Here is a 24,381-nt window from a genome sequence, read left to right as displayed (position 1 = left end):
TTCTCTTCCAGTAGATTTAGTGTTTCTGTTTTAATATTTAGATCTTTGATCCATTTTGACTGTAGTGTAGTGCATGGTGATAGACATGGGTCAAATTTTAGTCTTTGGTATGTGGAAAACCAGTGTTTCCAGCACCATTTACTAAAGAGGCTATCTTCAATCCAGTGAATATTTTTGGCCCCTTTGTCAAAGATCAGGTGGCTGAGTGTGGTTGTAGTTATTTCTTCATCTTCTACTCTGTTCCATTGATCCTAAGGTCTGTTTCTTTGCCAGTACCATGCTGATTTTATCACAGTAGCTTTGTAGTATCATTTCAAGTCAGGAATTACGACGCCTCCTGCCCTTCCTTTGTTGCCCAGGATTGCATTTGCTACTCTAGGTCTGTTCTTGTTTCAAATGAATTTTAGGAGTGTTTTCTCTAGATCTGAGGTATGCTAATGGTATTTTGCTGAGGATTGCATTAAATCTGTATGACAGTTTTGGGAGTACAGCCATTTTCACAGTGTTGTTTCTTCTTATCCATGAGCAAAGAATGTCTTTCCATGTTCTGAAATCATGTTCAATCTCTTTTTTCAGAGGACTGCAATTTTCACTGTAAAAATCTTTTACTTCCTTTGGTAGATTGTTTCCTAAATATTTAATTTCTTTGGATGCTATTGGGAAGGGTGTGGTTTTCCTAATATCTCACTTAGTAAATTCGTTGTTTGTGGGCAGGAATGTAGTTGACTTCTGAGTGTTGACTTTGTATCCAGGTATGCTACTGATGTTGGTTATTAAACCTAGAAGTTTTTTCATGCCAAGAATTGCCTATGTAGAATATTGCATCATCTGCAAGTAATGATAATTTAACTTCTTCCTTTCTAATCCTTATTCCTTTTGTTTTTCTCTCTTGTCTAATTGCTCTGGCTAATGTTTCCAGAATTATATTGAGTAGGAGTGGTGATAGTGGACACTCCTTGTCTTGTTCCTGATTTTAGAGTGAAAGCTTTCAGTTTTTGTCCCTTTAGTATGATGTTGGCTGTTGGTTTGTCATAGGTGGTTTTTATCAGATTGAGGTAAAGACCATCTATTCTAATTTTCTGCAGGGTTTTTTATCATGAATGAGTGTTGGACTTTATCAAAAGCTTTTTCTGCATCTATTGAGATACTCATGTGTTTCTTGTCTTTGGCTCTGTTGATATGATGTGCTATATTTATTGATCTGTGTGTATTGAACTATCCCTGCTTCCTGGAATGAATCCCGGTTGGTCATGGTGTATAATATTCTTGATGATTTGTTGCTCTCTATTTGCTAGTATTTTATTGAGGATTTTTGCATCTATGTTCATTAGCAAGATTGGCCTGTAGTTTTCTTTTTTTTTGTTGGGTCTTCCTCTGGTTTGAGTATCAGGGTAATACTTGCTTTGAGGAATCAGTTAGGGAGAATTGCATCCCCTTCAATTTCATTAAAGAGATTGAGGAGTATTGGCATTAAATCTCCTTTAAATTTCTTATAGAATTCGGCTGTGAATCCATCAGGACCTGGGCTCTTCTTTGTTGGTAAGCTTTTAATTATGTTTTCAATTTCACTGACTGATATTGGATTATTCAGAAATTTGTATCTTCTTGATTCAGCTTTGGTAATTCATACTTATCTAGGAATCTGTCCATTTCTTCTGTGTTTTACATTCTATGCAAGTAAAGATTTTCAAAGTAGGTATTGATTTTCAAAATAGGGCAAGCACATTTCCACAGGATGTGTACTGATTTCACCCTTTTCATTCCATATTGTATGAATTTGAGTTTTTCTTTCATTTTTTGATAAGGGTGGCTAGGGATTTATCAATTTTATGTATTCTTCCAAAGAACCAACTCTTAGATTCATTGACCCTTTGCATTGTTTTCTTAGTCTCAATTGCATTAATTTCTGCTCTCCTGATCTTCCTCTGTATCCCTACCTTAATGACAAGTACCTCCGCCCCAACCCCACATCAGTATAATGAAATATCCAGGATTCATTGAAACACATTCACCCACCATAGTCTTTTCAGTTCTGTCAGTTCCTCTCCATTGCCCTCTTTGTTCTTCTCCTGGACTCATAGCTGCCCAGGGGCCCCTCTGCCTCTGGCCCGGCTCTTCAGCCTTATCTCCGGGCTGCTTCAGCTCAAACATCTCCTCCTGGCTCACTAAGTGCCTTCAAAATGGGGAAAGCAGAATAATCTAATCAGGTAATGGAAGAAAATATTAGAACTTTTTGTGGGTTATCTCAATATATAAATGCAATATGAATTACTGATGATCTGTATTTAATTTGAATCTGAAAACATAAGAAAAAATTAGCCTTTTACTGTTTTGTTTTTATAATGATACTCTGCTTGGTCCACTTATCACAGTGTCATTTGTCACCTAGATATCTCACCGTTCCCTGTTTAAAAATAATCAAGCATCCCATAGGGTTGATAGCTGTGTCCTCCTCTATAAGACACTTAAGCCAGATGTGTTATGTGTTGACATGTGCCCAGGTAAACACAATTATGGACTAAATCTAGTTACTAATGGTGCAACCATTTGCAAGCAACAAGAAATGACAGACTCGACACTGTACCTCTGGGGCAAGCACATCAGCAGCCATAAGTTCAGATCAGAAGAATAGCAAGAAAATCCAATCTAACAAGAAGATGGAATAAAAATAAAGTTGAAGCCTGGTATGATGGTACACCCCTATAATTCCAGCACTTTGGGAGGCTGAGGCAGAAACATCCCAAGTTCAAGCCTAGCCTGGACAACATATTGACTTAAGGAGACCCTGTCTCAGAACAAAAAAATTAAAGAAAGCTGGTAATGTAGCTCAGTGCAAAGGTCTTGGATTCAATCTCCAGTACAATAAAAAAAGTTGAAATTGTGAAAGAGATTATTTATGTTACTAATTTATACAATCTCTTAAAATTTTTCCTTAATGGTATTCAAGTTATAGGGAACATGATATAATGCTTTATAAAATTTCACTGAATTTAATAATAAACATACAAAAGTCTTCTTGAGGTTTATGAACATATAACTACATATTTTCCTATCATCACTTATAAGTAAATAAACATTTGAGGGTTCAGATTCAATTTTATTTTTACAAATCAAAAGGTAGATTAAAATAAGAGTTCAGAGAGCACAGCTCAGCTGAATTAGGTCCTAGCTCTATAGTGAAAAGCATAATACACATGGGCATGTGCACACACACACACACACACAAACACACACACACACACACACCAGGGGGCCTGTTCTATGTACATGGTGCTCCCTAAACTTGAATATCCATCTTCTGTCTTCTCCCCACTGGGTACATTTATTTCCAGACTAACTATGCTTCCGAATTCATTTTAGTAAAAGAGCTAGAAAAATATTTATGAAAATCTACCAAAGGTAGCACACAATGCATTGGCTAATTATTCTATGGATAGTTGATATGCAAATCAAAATAAAATGTTAGCAAGGAGAATATAGTAATGCTAATGAACCCATGAAAAAAATAGTATTCATTCAAGAATGGCAGGAAGGTTAAAGAGTAGAAAACCTCACATATTTCATTATGAATATAATGAATGAATGATGAAGATAACATGATATCAATAGATAAAAAGAAAACAATTGACAAAATTCAACATTAATTATAATAGCAACACAGTGAAATATAAATAGATGGACTTATTTAACAATTAATGTACAGAAATGTTTGTGTATATACAGATGTGAGCAAGTACAAATGTGAGACTGACATATATGTACATACATTAATGCAAACTTCCAAAGTCAATATTATGTTTAATGTCAAGGCACTAGGAGATTTTCCATTGGAACAGATACAGTATCATTATTTTTAGCTTCTACAACTATGTATCTGAAAAGCCCCAAAGAATCAACTGAAATGAGGTGAAACACTAGGAGAGATTAGTAAAGTTAGTATAAAACGTAATTTTCTTTTATTCAAGCAATAATGTTAGAAAACATTAAATCAAAATATTCCATTAAATTTTGCAACCAAAATTATCCTTTCTTCCCCATCTCTTCAGATAAGAATAAACTTTGGAATAAACATGAAAGGTCAACAAATTGAGTAAAAGTTTTCACTTCTCTCTGAAGAAAAACAAAAAAATTAATAAATCAAAAGGAATGTCTTCCTAGCAAATGGTAAAATTAATGAATGAAGTTAATTCTTCCTCAGTGGATCTCTACATTCAGTGTATTCCCAATCAAAATACCCATGGTACTTCTTACCCATCCAAATCATATTTAAGTTTACCTATAAAATAAATTAGCAAGAATAGCCAGAAAAATCTCTAAAAAGGAAAAGCAACGAGAGGTAAATGTAAAATCAAACTACAGACATTAACACTTGCCTCAGATTAGACAGAAGAGTAAATGGCACACAACAGAGAATTGAAAGGAAAGGCCTAGTGCATGCAGGAGTTTTGCATATGAGTTTGTACATTTCAAGTCAGTAAGAAAAGAAGATAGATTTTTTAATAAACACTGTGGGGACAACTAGCTAGCCATTTGGGGAAAAAGAAAACTCAATCCCTATCTCGCTCCTTACATTAACTTGAAATCCAGATGGAACAAAGATTTAAACATTAAAAAGATAAAACCATGAAAGTACTAGAAGGAAGTTTTTGTAGAGGAAATATCTTCCTAAGCAAGGTGCCACACTCATAAAACATAATGGGCAAGACAAGATTAATAAAGGTGACCATGTACACTCTAAAACCCCTAAATTTAGCAATGACTATTTATATTTTAAAGGAACATACACTTTAACCTAACAATTACATTTCTAGGAATTTATTCTCTAGCCGTACTCACAAATGTGCTCAAGAAAAAAAAAAAAAAGGAGAGGAGAATCATGCATAAGAATGTTCACTGCAAGGTTATTTACAATAGCAAAAAGCCCTGCAACAACATAAACATACATCAATAAAGATCTACTTTAGACAAATACAGTACAAGCATAGGATGAACCACACACAGTTATTTAGAAAGAACACGGTAAGTCTGGAAGTGCTGTAATGGAGAGCAATCCAAAACACTATTAATTTAATAGAAGCAAGATGCAAATAAGAAGTAGGGTTATTATAACATAAGCACTTATAAAACGTGAGCACCTGTAATTTGTACCTTGCTCTTTATAAAAACTTAGTTCCTTTATATGTAAAGTAGGCTTCCTTTCTCCCCAGTTCACAGCCTCCTTTTGCTTCTAGCTTTTCTCTCTCATTAACTACAGTGTGTTCCAGGGCAGGGTCCCCAGCCTTCACAGCATGACACAGAGAGAATACAGTAGTATTCATCTAGTACACAAAGGGCTGTGGTCACTCATGCCTGGAGATAAAGAACTCCACAGTCCCAGACGGGGTGAGATAGCAGGGCAGGGATCAGCATCTCCAAGAACCTACAGCCATTCCAGTGTGCTGGGCACAGGAGCCTCCCCTCAGGACTCCTGGCAGGTGGAACTTTGGGTGGCAGAGAAAAACTTGGCCTGGAAGGAAGGAGGCAGGGGTATCTTGCCTATGGTAAATCAGGGAGGAAGGTGAGGCAGCGGTTGGAGGAGGAGCCGGAAAGTGGGAATCTTAGAATTTGCTCTCAGAGGCAGCTCCAAGGTCTCAGGAAGAGAGGCCAGCTGTGTCCCCTTCCAGCGATTGCCAACAAGTTAACACTGTATGTGCTAGGTTCTTTCAGGTTTCCGCTGAAGATGAGCAATCTCTGCCCTCATGGAGCACTGGAAAGGTGGTGCACTAGGGGTTGTCTATTACAGACAGGATCCTGGCTCTGCCACCTGCTGGCTGTGTGATTGTGAATAAGATTCTTCACCCCTTTTGGCAAAGTGACCTTACCTATAACATTCAGTTACTAGCTGTCTCTCAGGATTGGGGGAAAGGATACCAAACCATGTTGGCTTTGCTTCAAATATTATGTTCTCTTATTTTTTTAAACAATCTTACTGTCTTGGTTACTTTCCTCTTGTCAGGACAAAATACCTGACACCCAAAATTAAGGAAGGAAAGATTTATTTCTCTTATAGTTTGTGGAGGTTTCAGTCCGTACTGGGCAGGTTACAAGGCAGACTGGCACATGGCAGAGGGCTACAGCTCATGGCGGCAGAACACACCAAAGCAACAAACACTAAAAAGGGAGGAATGGGGGAGGAATGGCCTCAGGCAGCCTCTTCCTCTCCTTACATATGCAAACTATCCACCCCAGGGCGGGTGCAGCTCTCATACCCATAATCAATCAAATTCTAAAAGCCTGCCCCATGACTGCATGAGGCTTTGGGGGGACACACAGACACAGACCATAACACTTATCAAGAAAATAAGTTTGCATTTCAAGGTAACCTTTACAAGTAGGTCCGTCTCTATTACTCTTTGTTGCTGAGACAAAATACCCAACACCCGCAACTAAAAAGCGAAAAGATTTATTTTGGCTCACAGTATATAGCGGTTCCAGTCCACAGCTGGCTGGCTCAAAGGCAGGATGACATGGCCGAGGGGAATGACAGAAGGGAGCTGCTCAGGACACAGCAGCAGAGAAGCAGAGAGAGAGTCAAGGGAGTAGCTGAGGAGGGAAATAACCCTTCCAGGCCATGCCTCCCAGTGACCAGTCTCTTTGGATCAGACTTCTCCTAACAGCAAGTCAACTATAAGTCCCACGATCCAATCACTTCCTAAATCCCCCACCTATGGGTACAGAAGGCTCTTGGGGGATATCCAGATACAAACCATAAGAAGGTATATCAAAATTCAAGGTTGCTAAGAATGTTCCTTTATCCCTCTCCATATGTCCACATGATCACTAAAATCTAAAACCTCTTTAATCACAGAAACACACACACTCTTTCTCTCTTTCTCTCTCTCCCATCCCCTGATTATAAGGTTAGAGTGTAATATGTACATCCAGGAAGAAGCTGCACAATGAGCCTAATTTTTCCTCAGGTGCAAGTAGTTATTACACAGCAAGACACATGGTAACTTTACACTGTTTTCTGTTTTGCATGACCCAAGCTGTATGCGCCTGATTGGTCCTTATTCTGAGTCCAAAATACAGAGCAAAACCTGAAGTCCTAGAACGAAGGACTCAGCCTAAAGACCAAGGACACAACAAATTCAATTCTCACACATGAAGGTCCAGAACAGCTGTCCTATACAAGTGACCCAGCAATCCAGAATACTTCCATGCGGAGGTCCAGCTGTCACATCTTGGGGAGGCAGGGCCCCCTCACACTCATCATGAAGGGAGAAGAGAGCCAGCGAAAACACCCAGGGCTCTCCCAGCATCTTCACCATCAGCCAGGAAGTGACCCATGCCACATCTAACACACCGCTGACCAGAACAAGACCTATACCATGCTCTAGCTGAGGGATAGGGGAGGTAGAAGGTGGGAATTTCTGGAAAGAATTGTTATGATTTAGACCAATAATGTCCCTCCAAAGGCCCCATGTGCTCATAGGCGGTGCTTTTGCAAGGTGACTGAATCATGGGATGCTATAGCTGACTAGCTGCTAGGAGGTGAAAGGTGAGTCACTGAGGCTGTGACCTGAAAGGGTAGACCTCCCGCCCAAGCTCATCCTCTCTCTCTCTGTGCCTCCCTGCCAAGAACTGAGCAGTTTTCTTCCACACCAGACTCTTCCCCCAGGCCCTTCTTGCTTTGGAGCCAGCTGACTATGGACTGAAAATGTAAGCCAAAGCAAACCATTCCTCTTTAAATTGGGTGTTGGGTCTTAGGTCTCAGGAATGAGAAAATGGCTTAGGCAAGAAAAGCGAGGCAGACACTGGTGGCACTAATGAAGGACCTTGGACTTTCCAGTACCCATAGAGTCAGCAGAACCCAGGAGTGTGACAGGGCCAGACTTTGGTATGAGGGGCACACATGGTAACAATCCCCTTTAGCAAACTGCAACGAGTACCCCCCCCCTCAGGCTCCGTGTTAGGGATAAGAAGGAATGCAACTCTTCCTGTGGGCAGCTGATACTCCAGAGACAACTATGAGTCCAAGCATAGGGTCTTGGTTTATCAGTCCAGCAGCAAAGCTATTTCTACTTAGCCTCCTACATTCCTGCAACTGCCATTTTCCCGTGTGATCTGAGATGAAATTCACATCAAACCAACTCCCTGGGCTGTGCCTACCATGGCAAACACTGACAACTTCTGACCACCAGGCTCAGAAAGCGTGGAATGCACTGCTTGTGCCCAAGAGATTCTGCCCTGAGCCCAGCTGCTGTGTCAGCAGCCAGGTAAGAATGAAATTTCATCAATTGGAAGCCAAGTTAGAGAAGCTATTCAGTGGTATATAGTTCTCAGAACCCAGTGGAGTGGAATGTACATCTGTGTTTGCCAGTGGTTCCCAGAATACATTTCCCAAGCTAGCAGTATCAGAATCACTTGGGCACTGGGTACAAATGCAGATTCTCACACCCTACTCTAGGCCCATTGAATTTAGAAATTATGTGGTGGGACCCAAAGATCTCAAAGATTAGCAAGACCTCTAGGTGATTCTGATATATCTTGAAGTGAAAGAACAAATGGCATCACAACTATATAAACCACCCAGAACTTAACTCTTGCTTGTCATGCCCGCTCACAATCGCCCATCACTACAGTCTTGGTGGATGGAAGGAGTCTCTTCTACTTGACTCGAACAGATTACAAAGACAACACACCCTGGTTGTTTGTCATCTTAATTACAGGTTAGAATCATGTGGGGAAGCTTCTGAAAACACCTGTGCTCAGAATCATCAGCAATTCTGGTTCAATAAACCCAGGCTAGGGCCAGTTCACACACAATATTTTAAAGGCTTCCCACAGGATGGGCAGGTAGGCAGAAGATCACTGGTGGGAACATTGGGAAGTAGAGATAATAATTTTCTTGACATGCTCTTCCCTGGATATTGGTTCCCCTATTTTTGAATGGGTAAATGTATTTGGGAACTGTAAGTTTGAGTAGAAATGGAACTTCGTTAATTCCAGGTAAGACCCTCTACATGCCTTCCTAAATTTCCATGGTAGATCTTCATACTGAGGAGTGTTCATCATCCTAGCACTCCTCTTGCACCCAACTCCTCTATCTTGACCATAAAACCCAACATATATTGCTGCTTTTCATGGGACTAGCATTCAGGCATTCTCATATCTGGATAGGACAAATATCTTGAAGATGAGAAGAAACATCAAATTAATATTAATATCAAATCAAACCCCCTCAATAAGAATCACTCTGGTGTGACAGGTTCCATCTCCAGCCCATGCCATCTCCCAATTCCACATATTAATGCTGCACTGACCTTCCTAACCCTATCTGTGCAATCGGTGAGGTACCATGAATAATGAAACAGACTTAGGACTAGCGGAGAATAGCATCCTTTCACCTGGGTCTAGGGCGTGAGCGGAACTCTTCTGTGGCCTGAGCCTCCCGAACAAGTTTGGTGAATTTTGGATTTTCCACTGACTTAGAAGCAGAGGTCATCCGATTGTCCAAAGAAGTAGTTACACTGTTGTAATCACCTATTTTCTTATATACATGCATACTCACACGAAGTATTCAGACCAAAACCCTTGAAAGCACTGAGCCCCACTGGACAAAAATGAGTATTGCTTGAGGCTCCCCCATCAGCCAGTAGCCTGAGTAAGTGTAACATTTTCAACAACCTGTCTTCATTCCTTTCTGTTATCCCCTTAGAGAGGATCCCTTAGAGAATATGGTGTGAGAAAACCAGGCTTTTCTTTCACTTTTCTTAGCGGATGTCAGAATCTTCCTACATTCTGGAGCAAGTTATCTAACTTCTCTGCATGTCAGTTTCCTTATGTGAAAAGGAGATAATATTAGAACTTATGTCATGGGATCATCATGTGAATGAAGTGAGGTGTGGGCTAGACACAGAATAACTGCTTGATGAATGATAGATGTTGCTCTTTTTAAATACTCATAACAGTCAACTTAGGTAGCCTGAATTTCAAAGATGTATGTTTTGTGAAGTCATAAGTAACACCGAGAGGCAAGCAACACCTGACAGAAGGTAATCATTCCTCAATTTCCAACCCCCACCCCAACATACACACAAAGATACCAATGATATCTGTATATAACATCCTCTCCTTTAAATGAGTTATACTTTAAATCATTTCTAGATTACTGATAATGTCTAATACAATCTAAATATTGTGAGTAGCTGTTATTCTGTATTGTTGGGAAATAATGATGGAAAAAAGTTTATACATGTTTAGTACACACAGCTTTTTGTGTGGGTGTAGTACTGGAGATGGAATAAGCACAAGCCTAGAATATGCTAGGCAAGTGCTTTGCCCTGGGCTACATCCACGGCCCCTTTCTAGGCTTATTTTGAGACAATGACTCACTAATTACCCTGGCCTTCAAATTGTGTCCTCCTGCCTCAGTCTCTTAAGTAGCTGTGATTATAGATGTGTAACACACACACACACACACACACACACACACACACACACATATACTTCATTGAAAAAAGAGTTTCAAATCATGATACAGCTCTGCCTGTTCTCCTGAGCTCCCTCACCCCACAATGGACATTCCCCCTCAGCGCATCCCCTTTTCCCCTCAAGGCTTTCCTTTTCCTTCGGAACACCTAGGACCTCTCTCACCTTTTATTTTTTGAGAAAGTTTTTGCATTCATATCTATCGAGAGCTCAGTAGGTACAACTGGATTTGGGGAAGGCACAGAAGATAATACTCTGTCTTTGGGAGTCTCTTAGCAGGCAATTGTAGCTAAATATAATGATAATAACTAGATTTATTGAACATTTCCTCTGAAGTAGGCACTTCTTTAAGCTCTACATAGATCAAGTAGTTTATTCTTCACACCAGCTCTGTAAGGAGTATTATTACTACCAGTATCCAGGTGAAAAACTGAGACTTTAATATATTTCAAAAGCTACCAAAGGTTAAACAACTAAAAAATAACAAAGTTGAGAATAAACCCAAGCAATTTATGGCTTGCTTCTCTATACTGTGGTTGCCTCTTAATGTCCTGCTGTATTTTCTTTATTCCTGTATAATTTGAACTTTAATTATGTCAAGGAGTCCTATCAACATATTCAAATAATGATTTGTGGATCTAAAATGGAATGAGAAAACTTCAAGCTCAAATTCTAGCATTTTATTACTTTCCTTTTTTTAGATTTTTATTTCAATGTAAGTAGATACAGTATTAGTACAGAAATATCAAAAACATTCTCCTATGAAAAAATAAAACAATTTTATGACAAAATAATGAGAATGGCAACAGTTAATATACTATATATCACAATCTTAAAAGAAGTCACTAAGCGCTCTCTAAGTCACAGCTACTTAAGAGACTGAGGCAGGAGGACACAATATATGAAGTCACTCTCATTTGCAAAGAAGAAACAATATGAAGTCACTCTCATTTGCAAAGAAGAAACAAATAGATAATAGCACATCTTATTATTTTCCAGACTCTCTGACAATTGGTTCCTGGGAACATATCACAGAGTAGAAAGAATGTAGACTTTGGATTCAGAGATTAAGATGTCTTTTTCTGTTTTGAGCTCTGTTTGTTATTTTCAGAAGTAAGTTATTTATTCTCTTTAGCCTCAGTTTCCTCATCTTTAACATCAGGAGAGTCATGACAACCTGTTGGCTCACAACCCAATGCTAGTCCCTCTACTTCTGCTCTGTACACCAAGGAAAGAAGCCTAAAAACTACTTTTTCAGCCTCCGATGTCAGCTGGATATGCGCTGGTCTCTGCCAATGGGAAAGATGGGAGAGAGGTTCAAGGCAGCATGGAAAGTCATTGTTGTGCTTCTGATTCGGTGCAGCAGCAACATTATGGAAGCCTGGGCAGATACTTACGTGTTGTTTCAATAAGGCCAGTGACTACTCATAACGGTGTGGTGAGGGTAGCAGTGGAAATGACTATAAAACTCTGGATGGGACGGCTGTTTCTGACCCTGGACAGCAAGAAAAGGACAAGCTTGGGGATTTAATTTCTCAGTTTAAGGCCTAGTCACAGAACCAGAGAGGCTCTGAGATAGTGCTGAAGCACCCTCTTTTCTCTGTAATCACAATATTGACACCAATCTGAAATGTATCCCATGAGATTAGATAATTATAATAATTTTAATTAATGAACTCATCAGGTCTCTTATGTGGGAGTTCAAAAACTGCTTAGGAAGGAATAGAATCCCAAGAATTAGAATGGGATCATCTGGACGAACTCACTTGAATTTAAGAAATTTCTGGTCAATTAAGCCCACTTGCTAGGAAGAGCAGTCCCTTCTTCACCAGCTGGGAAGACAAGTTATTCTTAAGAAGACTCTGTTAATTTTACCCAAGGCAGTCACATTACAAGGTAAAGGTGATTTAGCTCAAGACTCATTCTCTCTGCCTCCCATGGCTTCCATATCTATAACCAGCATCAGATTCCAGCAACCCAAAGGACAAACATTTAAAATCTAGCTTTGAAATACTGGATCACTTGAGACACATACTAGAAATTGATCACCAAATGGACTTCATATTCTACTTTAGATAACAAGTAAAAGTGTCTTTGTACAAGGGATACTTTTATTGTATTAAGTGGGAGCATAAATTTGTTGATGTGCTTGGTGACAGTTCACAAGGGTAAAAGAACAGTAGCCAAAGGGATTGTTTTAGCTTATATCTAGATGTCCCCCAAAAGCCTCATGCAATCATAGGCAGGGCTTTTCAGATGTGGCTGAATTTACACTGTGTGATTGATTCATGTGCAATGTTAGGATTAAGGGTAATAGGATTAAGGGTGGGTGATTACTAAAACAGTCCACTGATTGGTTGGTTTGGCACCACCCTAATCCCAGCAGTCTGGATGCAATAAAGGGACAGAAAGAAGCTTGCCTTGTTCTTGCTTGCTTTGCTACCTTCTCCCCATCATGAACTGTTTCTCCTCGGCAATGCTTGTCTACCACTCCACTCAGCCATGAGTGGACTGACCTCCCTTACAATTGTGAGCCAAATAAACCTTTCTCCCCTTAACTTTGTGCATCAGGTACTTTTTCTCAGCCACAAGAAAAGTAACTAAGACAGAGATGAACTGTTCCAGGTACTTATTTTTGGTCTCAAACCAATACTTCTTTTTCTATACTAGTCTTTTTGTTGTCAGGGCTAGAAGCTTGAAAACTATTTCCCAAACTCCCTTACGAGATGATCTCTGTCAAAGTCTACCAGAGGTTTAGATGATAGATGGAAGAAAGAAGCTGGTTTTCTACTTCTATGTCCAGCAATGACCACCTCAGGCTTGTGGGCTAACTCAGATGACCACAGTTGCCTGAAGTAATGGTGACCTTCACAGCCACAAAGTAGTTTACTATAGGTTCCTTCAATAATAATGATAGTTTCTGTAGTGGAGGGAGTTGCTACAGCAACAGTGGAGAAAGGGCATACCTGCTTCTTGCTTGCCATCAGGGTGCCAGATCTATGCTCACACAGATGCAGCCACAGCACACCATCAATCTCAGTAGTGGATGCACGCAGATGGGGTGTGAGTGACATCACCTTCCCCTTCGATGCCCCAGACTTTCCAGCTTTTGTAACCCACTGAATATGTTAAATTCCTTTGATGTGAAATGCCTAAGTAGATTTCTGTGTTTCTGTCTGAAGATGGGTTGACACAAAACAGCAAAATATCATCTTCTTCATACAGTTGTAAGTATTAAAGGGTGAAATAAAAAGTGTTCAGTGCAGTATCTGGCACAAAGGAAGTAGCTTTAAAAGTAACTTTACGTCATTGTATTCATTTACTTAATAGTTGTTAAACATCAACTCTGAACTTCAAGTTTTTGCTTCAAGTCCAGGATATCCACGGTAAGCACAAGGAAAAGACAAGAAAATCATACTCAGAGAATCTTTAAGACAAAATCGGGGAGTGATGATTATTAAGCTATTGTGTCTCCATTCCGGATTTATCCTTCTATACCCTACTCTGTGAGACTGAATGATTCCTATTAGCTCCAACCATAGGAGTTATAGAGGGAGACTGAAAAGCAGGTTGATGGGACTTGTTTCTGACTGCTATTCTTATCAGTCTGACACAGCAATCACTCTTCAGAATTGGTTCCAAGAACATCAGGCTCCATTTCCTGGCTTCCTTCGGCACTCCTGGAAAAGGTCTGATTGCATCCCTCTGAAAGTATCAGCACCACTCACTCAGGCAGGGAGAGGCTTCACTCTGCGGTGTTCTTCCAACTTCCATGTTTCAACAGCTTATTCTCTCCTGCTCTGTTGTCTGGTCCATGAGCCGTGCGCCTGCTTCAGCAGTGCTCCCTTATCTGCCTTAAAAACCTCCCAATAGCAATGTAAATTTTCAGCAGTTTACATAATTTGTTACATACAATCACCTGTTCTAACTTTACAAAAATTCATTCTCTGAAAGAATTTGTTCAAATAGCATTATCTTCTGTACTCCAGTATCTAGTAACTTAGAAATTAGTACTATGCAAAAAGAGTTTCTGCTAACCATGTTTCTTGGAATAATACTCTTCTTTTTTATTTTAAAGAGAAAAGGACAAAAGACAAAATAACAAAAGCAAAGACAAAAACAAAACAACATAAAAACAATAAAATGATACAGAATTTCAAAAGAAGGTGATAAGAAATTATTATTTTATATTCTGACCAATTTTGTATGCTTATATCTGGTAATCTGAGCAACTGATTTGAAGACAACAATATGCAATAGTTGAATTCCTACCATCTTGTCTAGTGAAACTCTACATTGTCTCTAATGTTTTTTTAATAGTTTTTTTTATTCTCCTTAATGATTTGAACAACCTTCCATTCTTACATCTGGTAATCTGAGCAACTTCATTGAAGATAAAGTATGTAATATAACAGTCACCGTTAATTCTTATCATTTTGCTTTGAAATCCTGCATCATTTTTAATGTTCTTGCTTTTTTTTTGTTTATGTCTGTGATGTTGGCATTTTGCTATTGTTCCTTTTTTACTATTCTCTTTAAAATAAAAAAAACAATGATTGTTATTTTACATATTTTTATCTTCAAAGTGATTACTCAGATAGCCAGATATAGGCATGGGAGATTGATCAAACAATTACCCATTAACTGTTTCTTTCAATAAATCAATAGAAATACTCTTCTGCTAGTAGAAATCCTACCAGTGGCTAGATCAAATTAAACAATAACAAGCAGAGATTCAGTGCGCTTGGAAACCAGATGTTCTGATATGCAACTGCAGACAGGGAAAATTTGGGTCTCTGGTTCTACAGATAGGTTAAGTCTTTAATATGTTTGAAAAGAACCTAGTGTGATACTAATTGAAAGAGATGATATTTAATTGAAAGAGGAGGTTGCTCTAGCTCATTGTCTATTGTTAATTATAGCAACAGTCTCCCTGTATCATTACATCCACCCTCACAAGAGAGGAAAGAGTAATTTTGCTTTCCAAAAACATGTGATTTAACTTGAGTGTCTGCTCTAGCACTGCCCCAGTGCAGAGCAAATGTCAAATTTGCCCACTGTATACTGCCTGTAATCCCAACACTTGGGAGGCTGAGGCAGGAGGATTGCCTAGAGTTCGTGGTCAACCGGGCTACATAGTGAGTTCAAGGCCAGTCTGAACTACATAGCAGGGCCCTGTCTCAACTAAAACCCCCTAAAATGGAGCATGGTTCATTAACGTTTTATTCCTGGAAATTCTTAGAAATTCCCTCACAAACTAAATCCCATGAAAGCTCAAAATATACTATACTTTTTGTTGCTCTGTTTTCCCTTATATTTTATAAGCAGTAAAGTTCTACAGAGTGTACTTTGTTTTGTAAATGCTCAGTTACTTTACATGATGGATTAAGTAAGCTTTGTATATTCTAACTACGTTTCTAAGATTCTTTCTACAAAAGAATTTTTTTTATTCCTAAAACTTGCGCAGATCTGTAATTCCAGCACTTGGGAGGCTGAGGCAGGAGGATCCTTGCGAGTCTGAGGACAGCCTGGGCTACAAAGTGAGCTCAAGACCAGCCTGAACTGCATAGCCAGACCCTGTCTCAAAAAAGACCTAAATAAATAAATAAATACTTTTTATAGAATGGCTAGTTCTCCAAAAAAGTGGGGACATCCTTTTCCTAGATTACATTCCCAAGAAGCAGAATCCTACATAAGAAATCATTAGAAAGTAATTTATTGGAGCGTGTGGTCAGAAAACAAAATTAAGGGGGTGGGGATTAGGGACCCGGATGAAAGAAGGGGTGGGGCAGCTCCTCATTGGTTAAGTGCTGCTCTCTAAGCTAGGACTTGTCAGCCTCTTCGGCCCGCTGCGAAGACAATGTGGGTTCTAGATAGTGTAAGGGAAGCTTCTGGCAGAGGCACAAGCTCCGGCCGTTGGAAGAACGGCATCCGGGGAATAAGTATGCGGAAATGATGACAGAGGCAAGGATAGTGAGATGCCAGTGATGTATACTGCGCTGCTGTGTTGACCACTGTTATTCTTTTGTCTGTGGTGATTTTTGTTTTTTGTTTTTTGTTTTTTGTTTTTTTTTGAGACAGGGTCTCGCTCTGCAGTTCAGGCTGGCCTTGAGCTCACTTTGTAGCCCCGGCTGGTCTCGAACTCGCACGGATCCTCCTGCCTCAGCCTTCAGGGTGCTGGGATTACAGGCGTGTGCCACCACGCCCGGCCTGACCACTGTTATTCTTCAGTGTTTCAGAGGGATTTGATCATATTTATTGAAGAGATTATGAATTTAGTTTCATAGATAAAGAGTTTGTGAAGAAATAAGGTTATCCATTTTTGTTGGTCCCCAGTATGCTCTTTGATTTTTAAACGTTTTTGTAAACTTCTGTTAATATTTCTCCTCTTTACATTTTTGTAAATAATAGCAAATATTCATGGAGTATCTAGTATGACCAGGCACTCATGATTTTGTCTATGAGGTACTTGATGTGGCCCAGATATTTTATTTTATCCTCATAACATGCCCCTGAGGTTTATAGCATCATTATCCCCTTTTTAAGTAGAAATCATAAATATTAAATAATAAACTAATAAGTGGATGTGGACCTGTCTGATTTTTTCCTTTCGCTCCTCTCCTATCCCCTCTACTTCTCACCGTCTCTTCCTTCACACACACACACACACACACACACACACACAAACACACACACACACAGAATGATTTCAATACCCATTCATTTTAATGGGAGTCACTTACAGATATCAAGTCCCAGCGAGTTTATCAGGGAGGAAGTAAGCCACCTCGGTTAAAATAACACTGTGCAGTAGAACAGAAAATAAGATGTCACGGAAAACTAAGCATCTTCACTTTCACAACATAGGAAGGAGATGCTGAAGTGCAGACTTGAGCTGGCCAGAAGTTGCCAGGGCCTTCACGAGGACCCCAGTGTTGGTGACTCACTGACCCGCTCAGGTGAAGTCCAGAGAAGCCTAAAACACAGGGTGGGGAAGCCGGGTTTCCTCTCTCTGGTCGTCCCCTGGCTCTTTTCTATGCTCCAGTCCACTTAGATATTTGTCCGGAAAGTGAAGATGTTTAGTTTGCCATGACATCTTATTTTCTGTCTCACTGCACAATGCTATTTTCACCAGGGCAACCAAGCTCCCCGATAAATTTTGAGAACATTTGAGCAGCTTGACGCTGAAAAGACTCAGCACACGCTGAGTTTCATATATTTATTTATTTCACTTTATTCCATGTTTAGTATGACTGAGTAATCAGTTCAATAAAAAAAGGCGGGGTGGAAAACCAATGTGGATTGTATAATAAAGCGACCCTGGTTACCGCAAACTGTATCCCAGTGATTCCAGGGTTCCTTTCAAAGAGCAGATTCTTCACACCGATACATTAAGTGTGATGGGGGATAATATTTCACCCCAGTTCACATTATGAATCTGAATAGGAACAAGCAAGGGTGTCCTTCTTCAGACAGGCACAAGGAGCACATCCCCAAGGACTGTGCTAACCAAGCAATGCAAAAGCAATAGCAAAAGATCCCAGGAAGGGCTTTGTCTTAACCCACACAAAAACAAAGACATAAAAAGTCTCCAACCCACCTCCTTTCTTCAGTGTGACCATAAGAGCTGGCAAACAATTTTCTAAGGGTATGCCAAGAGTCAAAGGCAGTCAACCCCATCCCTTGGCGTCTGTGTCTTGCGCATACTACTTTCCCTTTTAGTCTTCACAGGCCTCGTCTTCACCTCCTATTTCTTTCAGGAGGAAATTGGATTTGAATTTTATTTTACCTCCCTGTCTTATAGTGTGGAGACTAAGTAATGTAGAATCAAGAAACATGAGAACTGGAAGGGCCTGGAGAGGTGACTGGGCATAGTTTCCACTCAAAGCAATGCTTCTTGAATACAGTGTGTGTGAGGATGATGGCTCACTACCTGATAGTTCAGCCTGAGATTGATGAGCAATATCTTCCTTCATAGGGTTTCTACCTGGGTGGTTTTATTTAAATTTTGTTGTTTTAAATATGTCTTCCTTCAGTTTTACCACTTTGACACCTGTAACCTTGTCCTTCAATATTACCAACTGCAAAATGACGCACCTATTTCCTTCTGCTATTTTCAGTACTTCTATTAGGGACTAAATGGTGTGTCCTGAAAATTCCTATCTTGCAGCCCTAATTCCTAGCACCTCAGAATATGACTATAATCAGAAATAATTCCTTTAAAGGGGTGATTAAATTAAAGGCAGCCCTTAGGTGGGCCCTAATTGAATCTGACCATTGTCCTTATAAGAAAAGGACATTTAAGCTCAAGAAGAGACACCAAGAGGTACATGTGCACAGAGGAAATTCCATATAAGGAAGGGCCAAAAAGTGGTCATAAGCAAGCCAAGGAGAAACCAAGCCCTCTGACACCTCAGTCTTGGACATCTAGCTGTCAAAACTGTGAGAAAGTAAATCTCTGTTGTTAAACCATTTTGTGGTACTTTGTTATCGCAGCCCTGGTAAATTACTATAACTTCCACATCAAAACTGAATCTAGACCAAAACTGAATCTAGACCAAAACTGAATCTAGACCAAAACTTCTTGTTGCTTTCTTTATCTTCAGAGAAGAAATCATTATTAAAACAATTAAATCAGCCTGTATTTCCAGTATAAGGCTCCCTTATTGATGCTACCTCTAATGCATGCAGGTAGATTTGAAGTTTCCATATACTCATCCATTCACTCAACAAACAGTTATTCAGCATCTGCCATAAACCAGGACCTGCCCTGGTCATTGCAGTCACTGAGGCCTCCAAAATGAGTAGGATCTGCCTCCTCTCCAGGAATTAACACATGAACATACAAAAGTAGCTCTATACCTTAATAAAACCAAACTGGAGGTATCTGTCGGAAGAGGTAGCCAACAAGAAAGAAGTTAACTCTTCTGACATGGGCATAAGGAGAACAGGCAGGCAGCGTCCTAAATAACTGATGTGTAGATGGAGTATGAGTTTTCCATCATGCAAGTGGAAATAAACCCAGAAAAATCAGGCAGGTTCCTATGTACCCTGATCAAGAACTGGGGTTTTATTCCCAGGTAAGAGAGATACAGGAGAATTTTAAGCAGGGGAATGATGTGTTTAAATTTAAAGCATTTCACATGTTTTTTGTGCATCTGTATTAGTCAGTCTTACTATCACTGTGACAAAATTCCTAACACCTGCAACTCAAAGAAGGAAAGGTTTGTTTCACTCCTGATTAAAGAGGATTCAGTTCATGGCTAGCTGACTTCCAGGCAGAAACAGCACGGCAGAAAGGAATGAGGGGAGGAAAGCTGCTCAACCCATGACAGCCAGGAGGCAGAGAGAGAGAAGGGAAGATCTGGGAATAAGAATACGCCTTTCCAGGTCACCCTGTGTCATCTTCCCCCTCCAACGAGGCTCCATCTCCCAACAGCATGTTCAGCTATAAAGTCTGGGTTAACCCACTGATGAGTAAGTTCCCTTATGATCCAGTCACCTTCCAAAAGCTCCCTCTCTGAGACTTTTGGGGGACATTTCAGATTTAAACCATATCAGCATCTTACTCATCCTCTATCAGCATAGACTTACTCATCCTCTATCAGCATAGACTTTCTCCCACTGCAACACTGCTTCTACTTTCTCTTGTAAAATTATTTCACAGTCACTGTAAAACATTTACACAGTACAGTGGTTTACACAGATAACTTTGCAGTGTTCCTTGAGACCTTTCCATACCAATTCTTATAGTCATTACTCTGTTTCATCAGCAACACACTGTTCCATACTACAGCTGTACCATAGCTAATTTAGCATGTCTCATAGATGATATTTAAATTATTGCCAATATTTTTTCTACCGGGTACAAAGAATAATTTTTTGCAATTTTTATCTTTACCTTTCAGGTGAGGAACACTTAGCTGAGAAAGCTTGAGTAGATTATGTAAATCACATAGGCTGGCTGTTGCAAAACTGTCCAGAATTAAAAGTTAACTATTTCTAAGCCCAGAATCATCATATTTATAGCACACTGGGTCTTCATACAAGCATAAAAGACAATCTCACAGCTTTTTTCATATTTGGAAAAACTCTCAGTCATTCAATTATTTTTATACTCCATACACACACACACACACACACACACACACACACACACACACAAATATGCAAGCACTTATATATATTTTCCCAGTAGACCAGTAACATATATATTGGCATATTTAATTTTTAGCCTACAACTCAGAATTCTATTTTCTCCCAATATTTTCTCTGTGTTTCATTTTGGATACTTTCTATTACTATGTTTTCAAGTTCACTACTTTTTTCCCCTGCTCTGTGTTTTCTGTTGATAATCCCATGCACTGTATTTTCCATCTTTAGAGTTCAATTTTGTCTTTAAAACTCTTTCGTGGCTGTTCTTATCATGCTGTCATTTTCTTCTACTTTCTCAAGCCTACAGAGTGTAATGATGATAGTCCTAATGTCTTGTCTACTATTAATCCTTATTATCCCTCATTTCTAGATCTGTAATCATTGATTAAATTTTCTCCTTACTATGGATTATAGTTTTCTGCATCTCTGCAAGCCTAAAAATGTTTTATTAGCTCTCAGATGCTGTGGTTTTTATGTTGGAGGATTCACAAATATTTTAGTATTCTTTATGTACTTTTTGGTCTTATTTCTAGGACACCATGAAATAACTTAGAAACAATTTGACTTTTTCCCCCAGGCTTACTTTTAAGCTTCCTTCTATGAGCCCACCTTGATCTAGGACAAATTTGGCTTCACTATTTTGGTTGCACCCTTCAGAGGACTCAAGGCAATACTCAGAAGGGATTTCGACTTTGGATGGGAAGAACATAAACTATTCTCCATCCTGTGTGTGAGCCGTAGGGACTATTTTACCTGCTCTTTTTTAGTGGTGGTTTCCCTTGCAGATTCTTCCACAGATGTCTGGAACTCTCTTTGTGCAGTTCTCTGTTCTTTGGTGATCTCTTCTGAGAATTTCTACAACTGTGGGTCTCTCTGGGCAGAGTTGTTTCCCCAGTTCAAGATGACTTCCAGACACAGGCATCCTTGTCTTGCATTGAGAACTCCAAGGTGGTGAGGCAGCTCTAGGGCTTACTGTTTTGCTTGCCTTCCTTCAAATTCACAATTCACACATCACTTGGCCAGTAAATGCTCTTCAGATCAGTCAAGGCCACAAAAAAAATAAGAAAAAAGCCTGAGAAACTGAGGAACCTGAGGAGGCATAACAACTGCTGTGATGTAGTGTTCTGGGTGGGATACTAGGGCAGAAAAAACATTAGGAAAAACAAGGAAATCTGACTTTAGTTAATAACAGTGTACCAATATTTATACACCAGTTATGGTTCGGGTTATAATATACACTCATGGGAGGTATTAACAAAGGGGAAATTTTGGAGAGTACTGTTTTTGCAACTTTTCCATAAAACCATTCTATAATTACTTTAAACATCAATGATAAACTGATTAAGCCCTGACCTTCTTTTCATTATCACTACACAATGTCAGGGATGATATTCTCCTGCCCTGAACAGGAGACTCCTCAACCTTCCCTGCCCCCTAGCTCCACTCTCAGCCCATCCCCCAGACTTACAGTACCATTGATCACTCTAAGCAGTTCTAGTGAAGCATTGTCAATGACTTCAGGTACCTGCGGCAGTCAACCTTAGGCCCCTAAATTCCTGTCCCTTCAATAGGTCTGCACTCCTTCATCCCATGTCCAGCTCAGACCTGCCAGTGCTGAAACCAGTCACTCAATGAACACTGAATTCCACACGTCAGGTTGCCCGTTTTAAGGAACCAAAGTTTTTCAGAATTTGGTCTGGTTTTTTTGTTTTGTTTTGTTTTCTTTTACTTGATTGTTTTACCTGTTTACCTAACTGGAGTGATACATATTTAAGAAACATTTTAACCATTAAATAGATAAGCATAAACTTATCAAAGAAACTAGCAAGTCACTATACACAAAGTCACTATACACAAAGTGGGCAAATGACAGTGCAGCCAAGAATGAAAATGAAGTAAAAGCTTCCATGGAAATGAAGGAAACTGTTTCTGGTAACATCTGAAAGCGTTTCTCTTCCCACTAAAAAAGCCAGGTTAACTAATGCACAGGCCTGAGAAGTATTTCGGGAATACTGGGACTGAGTTGGACATGGATACTTCTAAGCTTTGCAGAATTTCAGTCCCAACAATAAATGAAACAAGAAAATAGACAGGAGGAGGGAGAATTCTCTGCGATCACCACAATAATGCTCAGGATCCAAAGATGCTCTCATCGTGTCAGCACTGATCAAAAGACGCCTAAGAGCACAGGGTGCAGGAGGGAGGCCGAACTAGAGCAGTGGTGGAAATGGAAGTGTGAGGTGTGGGAGCTCTTAATCTGTCAGAGTTAGGGGTGAAGAAGGAGAGCAGGAAAGAGGAAGACAGAGACGGGGAAGACAGAAAGAATAGGGAAGATGGTGACAGCACAGCACCCAGTGATCTGCTGCTCCTTACGTACACAAGGATATTGATTGTTTAGGAAACTGATCCCTTCCTTTCACACTGCACTTTCAGGCCTCTGAGTTTTCAGTAAAAAACTCTGCTCAAGAAGCATCAGATGGAAGCCAGGGTGAAGGACAGCAATTAACTAGATACTAAAATCTAAATGTTAATCAGAACATGATACTGAGTACTAAACCTTTTTATCAGAAACAGACCAAATAGAGCAATTTCCATTTGGATGGAGACCTTTATTCAGAACCTACAATAGGATGTCACGACCCAAATACCTTCCTAACACCTTTCTTTCCTTCCACCCCGCTTTTCCTCAGTCTGCCGCTCCTTTCTTGCCTATATCTGCTTCTCATTCATGGATGTCTTAAAAACAAAGGTGCTAGGCTAGTCAGGGCGGGCACTGGGCTCCAAACACTGGGCTTGGCTGTGTAGACAGCCCCATCGTGGCCCTGGTGCTCTGTAGGGAGCGGGGGCTCAGGCTTACAGGAGGGAATTACCTGTGCTGGGGAAGAAGAGGTTCTCAGACAGATTCACAGAGGAGAAATTACATGTTCAACACAGAGCTATTTGATTCAAAAGGTGAATCAGTTACCTGGGGTAACACAGTGCAAAGCACTCCTTGAAGGGCACTCCCACCTCTCAGATGTCAAAGGATCCTATTTCAGATTTATCAAAGCAGCGGGGATTAGCATTGCCACATACCCTTCAGTCCTGCCCCCTCCTCCTCTGCTGCTGCTTTGTTTGTATAAATACTTGTTTTAGAGTATTTTCTCCTCCTTTGTAAGTGAGGAGAAAGAATGGGAGGTAATTAGCGCTCTTGTAATGTTCCGTGTTTAGTTTTGTAATCCTTCTGTCAGGTTTATTTTCATGTTAAGCAAAAGAAGTCCCCCTGGAATATTATAATCTCTTCTTAGTGTTTGCAGAAAGCCGTGGTATTTAAATTAATAAAGAATTTTTCAAGAAAACCAAGGCTTTCCTTGAGAGCAGCAATTGAAAGAGAGCTTCATTCTGCTGAGCTTGTCTCGTCTTCGCAGTGACTTTTTTTTTGGTTTGTTTTTTTTTTTCTTCTTTGCGGTACCAGGGATAGAACTCACAACCTTGTGCTTACCAGGCAGGTCCTTATGCCACTGAGCTATATCCCCGGCCCCCTCTCTGCAGTGTTTAAGGTCAGAGAAAAGACTCTTTCTGAAGCTTGATGGGGGTTTAGGTTTGAATTTAGAGATGTGCTGAAGTGGCATACATTCCTGGCCCTCCGCATCCACAGGGTCCTATGCTCCTGTGATCCATCTGCAGCCCCTGCCCCAGGCTGGGCCTGTCACAGCCCTGGCCCACCAGTCGCATCTGCACTCCCACCCACTGCTTTGCCCTTTGTCATCAGCC

General features: G+C 40.0%; 1 long non-coding RNA gene across 2 annotated transcripts; it reads right to left on the bottom strand.

The window, feature by feature from the left end:
• Window positions 1–1,963: 1,963 nt before the first annotated feature.
• On the bottom strand, window positions 1,964–23,559 carry LOC106146892. Of its 2 annotated transcripts, none has more exons than XR_001231515.1 (3): window positions 23,499–23,559; window positions 21,382–21,659; window positions 1,964–2,173 (listed from the first exon to the last, which is right to left on the bottom strand). It is a non-coding gene; the product is annotated as an uncharacterized LOC106146892 (long non-coding RNA). The 2 variants fall into 2 exon arrangements; XR_001231514.1 differs by having other exon boundaries at window positions 21,382–21,764; window positions 23,499–23,547.
• Between the last annotated feature and the right edge of the window lie 822 nt (window positions 23,560–24,381).

Source organism: Chinchilla lanigera, unplaced genomic scaffold (assembly GCF_000276665.1).
Source record: "Chinchilla lanigera isolate Chin_1 unplaced genomic scaffold, ChiLan1.0 scaffold00100, whole genome shotgun sequence".
Taxonomy (NCBI): domain Eukaryota; kingdom Metazoa; phylum Chordata; class Mammalia; order Rodentia; family Chinchillidae; genus Chinchilla; species Chinchilla lanigera.
The sequence above is the reverse complement of the archived record's forward strand: the minus strand, read 5'-3'. Positions and strand labels throughout refer to the sequence as shown.